This window comes from Pristiophorus japonicus, chromosome 7, assembly GCF_044704955.1.
Source record: "Pristiophorus japonicus isolate sPriJap1 chromosome 7, sPriJap1.hap1, whole genome shotgun sequence".
NCBI classification, from domain to species: domain Eukaryota; kingdom Metazoa; phylum Chordata; class Chondrichthyes; family Pristiophoridae; genus Pristiophorus; species Pristiophorus japonicus.
Window position 1 is genome coordinate 241,297,738 of NC_091983.1, and position 8,267 is coordinate 241,306,004.

At 45.5% G+C, this 8,267-nt stretch overlaps 1 pseudogene; it reads right to left on the reverse strand.

Moving 5' to 3' along the window:
- LOC139266711 (scavenger receptor cysteine-rich domain-containing protein DMBT1-like) overlaps positions 1-6,542 on the reverse strand; it is a 285,380-nt pseudogene extending 278,838 nt beyond the window's left edge.
- Between the last annotated feature and the right edge of the window lie 1,725 nt (positions 6,543-8,267).

Consider the following 8,267-nt stretch of genomic DNA (forward strand, 5'->3'; position numbering starts at 1 on the left):
AAGTACAACAATTGTACATTCCTGTCTGGCGTAAAAATAAAAAGGGGAAGGTGGCTCAACCGTGGCTATCTAGGGAAATCAGGGATAGTATTAAAGCCAAGGAAGTGGCATACAAATTGGCCAGAAATAGCAGCGAACCTGGGGACTGGGAGAAATTTAGAACTCAGCAGAGGAGGACAAAGGGTTTGATTAGGACAGGGAAAATGGAGTACGAGAAGAAGCTTGCAGGGAACATTAAGGCGGATTGCAAAAGTTTCTATAGGTATGTAAAGAGAAAAAGGTTGGTGAAGACAAACGTAGGTCCCCTGCAGTCAGAATCAGGGGAAGTCATAACGGGGAACAAAGAAATGGCGGATCAATTGAACAAGTACTTTGGTTCGGTATTCACTAAGGAGGATACAAACAACCTTCCGGATATAAAAGGGGTCAGAGGGTCTAGTAAGGAAGAGGAACTGAGGGAAATCTTTATTAGTCGGGAAATTGTGTTGGGGAAATTGATGGGATTGAAGGCAGATAAATCCCCAGGGCCTGATGGCCTGCATCCTAGAGTACTTAAGGAGGTGGCCTTGGAAATAGCGGATGCATTGACAGTCATTTTCCAACATTCCATTGACTCTGGATCAGTTCCTATGGAGTGGAGGGTAGCCAATGTAACCCCACTTTTTAAAAAAGGAGGGAGAGAGAAAACAGGGAATTATAGACCGGTCAGCCTGACCTCAGTAGTGGGTAAAATGATGGAATCAATTATTAAGGATGTCATAGCAGTGCATCTGGAAAATGGTGACATGATAGGTCCAAGTCAGCATGGATTTGTGAAAGGGAAATCATGCTTGACAAATCTTCTGGAATTTTTTGAGGATGTTTCCAGTAAAGTGGACAAAGGAGAACCAGTTGATGTGGTATATTTGGACTTTCAGAAGGCTTTCGACAAGGTCCCACACAAGAGATTAATGTGCAAAGTTAAAGCACATGGGATTGGGGGTAGTGTGCTGACGTGGATTGAGAACTGGTTGTCAGACAGGAAGCAAAGAGTAGGAGTAAACGGGTACTTTTCAGAATGGCAGGCAGTGACTAGTGGAGTGCCGCAAGGTTCTGTGCTGGGGCCTCAGCTGTTTACATTGTACATTAATGATTTAGACGAGGGGATTAAATGCAGTATCTCCAAATTTGCGGATGATACTAAGTTGGGTGGCAGTGTGAGCTGCGAGGAGGATGCTATTAGGCTGCAGAGTGACTTGGATAGGTTAGGTGAGTGGGCAAATGCATGGCAGATGAAGTATAATGTGGATAAATGTGAGGTTATCCACTTTGGTGGTAAAAACAGAGAGACAGACTATTATCTGAATGGTGACAGATTAGGAAAAGGGAAGGTGCAACGAGACCTGGGTGTCATGGTACATCAGTCATTGAAGGTTGGCATGCAGGTACAGCAGGCGGTTAAGAAAGCAAATGGCATGTTGGCCTTCATAGCGAGGGGATTTGAATACAGGGGCAGGGAGGTGTTGCTACAGTTGTACAGGGCCTTGGTGAGGCCACACCTGGAGTATTGTGTACAGTTTTGGTCTCCTAACTTGAGGAAGGACATTCTTGCTATTGAGGGAGTGCAGCGAAGGTTCACCAGACTGATTCCCGGGATGGCGGGACTGACCTATCAAGAAAGATTGGATCAATTGGGCTTGTATTCACTGGAGTTCAGAAGAATGAGAGGGGACCTCATAGAAACGTTTAAAATTCTGACGGGTTTAGACAGGTTAGATGCAGAAAGAATGTTCCCAATGTTGGGGAAGTCCAGAACCAGGGGTCACAGTCTGAGGATAAGGGGTAAGCCATTTAGGACCGAGATGAGGAGAAACTTCTTCACCCAGAGAGTGGTGAACCTGTGGAATTCTCTACCACAGAAAGTAGTTGAGGCCAATTCACTAAATATATTCAAAAGGGAGTTAGATGAAGTCCTTACTACTCGGGGGATCAAGGGTTATGGCGAGAAAGCAGGAAGGGGGTACTGAAGTTTCATGTTCAGCCATGAACTCATTGAATGGTGGTGCAGGCTAGAAGGGCTGAATGGCCTGCTCCTGCACCTATTTTCTATGTTTCTATGTTTCTATGTTATGTAAATTTCCTACCCCGTATGCTGAGACTGTGACCCCTTGTTCTAGACTTCCCAGCCCGGGGAAACATCCTCCCCACATCCAGTCTGTCCAACCCCGTTAGAATTTTATACGTTTCAATGTGATCCCCTCTCATTCTTCTAAACTCCAGTAAATACAGGCCCAGTCGACCCATCTCTCCTCGTACGACAGTCTTGCCATCCCAGGAATCAGTCTGGTGAACTTTCGCTGCACTCCTTCTATGGCAAGTATAATCTTTCCTTCGGTAAGGAGACCGACACTGCACACAGTACTCCAGGTGTGGTCTCACCAAGGTCCTATATAACTGGAGTAAGACATCCTTGCTCCTGTACTCAAATCCTCTTGCAATGAAGGCCAACATACCATTTTCCTTCCTAACTGCTTGCTGCACCATGTTTGCTTTGAATGACTGGTGTACAAGGACACCCAGGTCCCTCTGTACATCGACACTTCCTAAACTATCACCATTTAAATAATACTTTGTCCTTATGTTTTTCCTACCAAAGTGGATAACTTCACATTTATCCACGTTATACTGCATCTGCCATGTGTTTGCCCACTCACTCAACCTATCTAAATCGCCTTGCAGTGTCCTCACAACTCACAATCCCACCTAGTTTTGTGTCATCAGCAAACTTGGAAATATTACATTTGGTTCCCTCATCCAAATCATTTATATATGTTTTGAATAGCTGGTGCCCCAGCACTGATCCCTGTGGGGTACCCCACAAGTCACTGCCTGCCATTCCGAAAAAGACCCGTTTATTCCTACTCTCTGTTTCCTGTCAGTTAAGTAATTTTCAATCCATGCCAATACATAACCCCCAATCCTATGTGTTTTAATTTTGCACACTGACCTCTTATGTGGGACTTTATCAAAGGCCTTCTGAAAATCCAAATACACTACATCCACTGGTTCTCCCTTATCTATTCTATAAGTTACATCCTCAAAAAAGTCCATGTTGACTTTGTTTAATCCCATTGATATTATCTAAGTATGCTGTTATCACATCCTTTATAATAGACTCCAGCATTTTCCCTACTACTGATGTCAGGCTAACCGCTCTGTAGTTCCCTGTTTTCTCTCGCCCTCCTTTTTTAAATAGTGGGGTTACATTTGCCACCCTCCAATCTGCAGGAACTGTTCCATAATCGATAGAATTTTGGAAGATGACAACCAATGGTTCTATTATTTCCATGGCTACCTCCTTTAGTACTCTGGGATGCAGATCACCAGGCCCTGGGGATTTATCGGCCTTCAGTCCCATTGCTTTCTACAGCACTAGCTTCTTATTAATCATTTCTTTAATGTCTTTTGCTAACTCGACCTTTGGTTCCTTAGCATTTCTGGGATGTTAGTTTTGTCCTTTTCGTGAAGACAGAACCACAGTATTTATTTAATTGTTCTGCAATTTCAGGTCTAATAAAAGAAAGGGTATACACATTAAACGTTAGGCCAATTAGCAGTGTAAGTGAATAAACTGACACAGATCCCTGAAAGTAGCAGGCCAGGTGGATAAGGTGGTTAAGAAGGCATAGGGAATGCTTGCCTTTATTGGCTGAGGTACAGAATACAAGGGCAGGGAGGTTATGCTTAAATTGTATAATACATTGGTTAGGCCACAGCTGGAGTACTGCGTGCAGTTCTGGTTGCCGTATTATAGGAAGGATGTGATTGCACTAGAGAGGGTGCAGAGGAGATTTACGAGGATGCTGCCTGGAATGGAGAATCTTAGTTATGAGGACAGATTGGATAGGCTGGGTTTGTTCTCATTGGAATAGAGGAGGTTGAGAGGAGACCTCATTGAGGTGTATAAAAAGTTGAGGGCCCTGGATATAGTGGCTAGCAAGGGCCTATTTCCCTTGGTGGAGGGGTCAATTGCGAGGGGGTATAGGAAGGTTTAGAGGGGATTTGAGGGGAAGCTTCTTCATGCAGAGGGTTGTGGGGGCCTGGAAAGGTGGTAGATGCAGAAACCCTCACCACATTTTAAAGGTGTTTCCTGGAGCAGGATTAGAGCTGGTAAGTGGGATTAGATAGCATAACCTCTTGTTGGCTGGCACAGATACAATGTTCAGTACTTCAGTAAATCTAATACGGACAGCGTGATCTCCTGGACTCGTTTCGATCGCCTGGATGGGTCAGAGAGGACTTTTCCCAGATATTTTTCCCTATTGGCCGAGCATTTTATTTGTTTTTTTGCATCTCCCCGAAGATCCCATGGCTCCAGGTGGGGTGGCGTGTAAAATGTTACGGTGCATGGGGTATCGCAGTTGTGTGGGGCGGACTGGTTGGGCCGGATGCTCTTTACCTGTCCACCATTGTACATTGTTCAAAAGTTTATATGTAACCTTTAGGACTGCTGGCCGAGGGACATGTGTCTCTTTGTCGTCCAGCGTGGATACGATGGGCCTAAATGGCCTCCTTCTGCGCTATAAATGTCCATGTTTCCATGTTGCTAAGAACATAAGAAATATGAGCAGGACTTTGCCATTCGGCCTCTCGAGCCTGCTCCACCATTCCAGAAGATTATGGCTGATCTTCGACCTCAACTCTACTTTCCTGCCCAATCCACATAACGCTTGATTCGCTGTATATCTAAAAATCTAGCGATCTCGGTTGTGAATATGTTCAACGACTTAGCCTCCACAGCTCTCTGGGGGAGAGAATACTAAAATCTCCACCCTCAGAGTGAAGACATCACTCCACATCTCAGTCCTAAATGGCCAACCCCTTATCCTGAGACTGTGAGCCCTGGTTCTAGACTCCCCAGCCCGGGGAGAACACCCTCCCTGCATCTACCCTGTCAAGCCCTGTCAGAATGTTGTCTGTTTCAATGAGATTCTGAAGGGGATTGACAGGATGGATACTGAGAAGTTGTTTCCCCTGAATAGATTGCCTAGAACTGATGGATACAGTCTCAGGATAAATGGTAGGCCACTTAAGACAGCGATGAGGAGCAACTTCTTCACTCTGAGGGTGGTGGACCTTTGGAATTCTCTGCCCCAGGGGGCTGTGGATGCTGAATCTCTGAATATATTCACAGCTGAGAGACACAGATTTGGAGTCTAGGGGAATCATGGTATATGGGGATTGGGCGGGAAAATGGAGTTGGGGTAGAAGATCAGCCGTGATCTTATTGAATGGCAGAGCAGGCTTGAGGGGCCGAATGGCCTACTCCTGCTCATATTTCTTATGTTCTTATGTTATCACCTCTCATTCTTCTAAACTCTAGAGAATACAAGCCTAGTCTACTCAATCTCTCCTCATAGGACAATCCCCCCATCCCATGAATCAGTCTGGTGAACTTTCATTGCACTCCCTCAATGGAAAATATATCCTTCCTTAGGTAAGGGGATAACAACTGAATGCAATGCTCCAGGTGCTGTCTCACTAGGGCCCAATATAACTGCAGGAAACGTCTTTACTCTGATACTCAAATCCTCGTGTGATAAAGGCCAACATACCATTTGTTCTCATTAGTGATTGGTGTAGCTGCATGTTACCTTACCTGGGTTGCAGATTACACCTGCATCTTCCAGGTGACCACAGTCGGTCATCCCCCATCCTCTGAACGAACAGGACCTCAGTGAAAACTCTGTTCCCACGCACATCATCATCCATCCAAATTTTGCCGATCCCTGCACCGAAATGAGCGCTGCTTCTCACTGCGAGGGCAGACCTACAGCGCAGCTCATTGCAGACAACTCTGGCATCCAACATGTCCCAATGGTCATCGCACACGGTGCCCCATTGTCGATTGTAATTAATCTCCACTCTTCCAGAGCAACAGTCGACCGAATTCACCAGTCTCACATTCTCTGATGTCACTTTGAAGAAACATTACAGAGGGTTATTAGGATATACAGCAAAGGAACAGGCCATTCTGCACACCCAGGCCATGCCAGTGCTTCTCAGTTGCTCAGCCTAGTGCCCTAACAGAAGAGTGGAATGCCTCCTGTGCACTCCGCCCCATATTCAGGGCGCAGTAGGTGAATTTTGTGACAAACTATTAGATATAGTCCGGCTCTTACCGCCCCAACTGGGGCACCGACGAATTTCTCGCCCACTGAATTTCCATACTACCCCTCCCAAAGTGCATCACTTCAACATTTCTTAGCATTGGACTTGCTTCTGTCCCTTCCACACCATTCTTGCTGGTCTAACTACAACATCCAAAACTCGGCTGCCCTGTGTCCCAACTCGCACCGAGTCCCGCTCACCCATCACCCTCTGTGTTCACTGACCTACATTGGCTACCGGTTAAGCAATGCCGCGATTTGAAAATTCTCAGCCTTGTCTACAAATCCCTCTATGGCTTCACCCCACTTATCTCGAACGTCCTCCAGCCCCACAACCTCGCCCAGCACCACCCCGAGATTTCTTTGCTCTGCAAATTCTGCCGCCTTGAACATCCCTGAAACATTACAATGGTTTACATGACGGACACAAAGGCAGCATGGTTGATAATGAAGAAGAAAGCTGTAGGCTGCAGGAAGATATCAATGAGCTGGTCAGTTAGGCAGAAGACTGGCAAATGGAATTCAATCCAGAGAAGTGTGAGGTAATGCATTTAGGAAGGTTTAACAATGTAAGAGAATACACATTAAATGGTAGGACACTGAGAAGTGTAGAGGAACAGAGGGACCTGGGAGTGCAGGTCCACAGATCCCTGAAGGTAGCAGACCAGATCGATAAGGTGGTTAAGAAGGCATATGGAATACGTGCCTTTATTAGCCGAGGCACAGAATACAGGAGCAGGGAGGTTGTACTTGGACTGAATAGAAGTGGAGAGTGTACAGGATGATATTTGGACTGGAGAAATTTAGCTATGATAAAAGATTGGATAGGCTGGGGTTATGTTGCTTTGGAACAGAGGAGGCAGAGGGGAGACATTATTGAGGTGTATAAAATTATGAGTGGCCGAGACAGAATAGATAGAACATAAGAACACAAGAAATAGCAGCAGGAGTAGGCCGTTTGGCCCCTCGAGCCTGCTCCACCATTCAATAAGATCTGATCTAATCGTGGAATCAGCTCCACTTCCCTGCCCGCTCCTCATAACCTGATAGTCTGCATCCCAGAGTACTTAAGGAAGTGGTCCTAGAAATAGTAAATGCATTGGTGGTCATCTTCCGACATTCCATGGATTCTGGATCAGTTCCTGTGGATTGGAGGGTAGCTAATGTAACACCACTTTTTTTAAAAGGAGGGAGAGAGAAAACAGGAATTTATAGACCGGTTAGCCTGACATCAGTGGTGGGGAAAATGCTGGAATCAATTATTAAACATATAATAGCAGCGCATCTGGAAAGCAGTGACAGGATTGGTCCAAGTCAGCATGGATTTATGAAAGGGAAATCATACTTGACAAATCTTCGAGTTTTTTGAGGATGCAACTAGTAGAGTGGACAAGGGAGAACTGGTGGATGTGATGTATTTGGATTTCAAAAGGCTTTTGACAAGGTCCCACACAAGAGATTAGTGTGCAAAATTAAGGCACATGGTATTGGGGGTAATGTATTGACGTGGATAGAGAACTGGTTGGCAGACAGGAAGCAGAGAGTGGTAATAAATGGGTCCTTTTCAGAATGGCAGGCAGTGACTAGTGGGGTACCGCAGGGCTCAGTGCTGGGACCCCAGCTATTTACAATATACATTAATGATTTAGATGAAGGAATTGAAAGTAATATCTCCAAGTTTGCAGATGGCACTAAGCTGGGTGGCGGTGTGAGCTGTGAGGGGGATGCTAAGAGGCTGCAGGGTGACTTGGACAGGTTAGGTGAGTGGGCAAATGCATGGCAGATGCAGTATAATGTGGATAAATGTGAGGTTATCCACTTTGGTGGCAAAAACACGAAGGCAAATTAATATCTGAATTGTTATGTATGTAAATCTGTAAATACCAGTTCTAACCACCAGAGGGCTTATCCCCTGGAGTCAGAGAAACATAGAAAATAGGTGCAGGAGTGGGCCATTCGGCCCTTCTAAACTGCACCACCATTCAATGAGTTCATGGCTGAACATGCAACTTCAGTACCCCATTCCTGCTTTCTCACCATAACCCTTGATCCCCCGAGTAGTAAGGACTTCATCTAACTCCCTTTTGAATATATTTAGTGAATTGGCCTCAACAATTT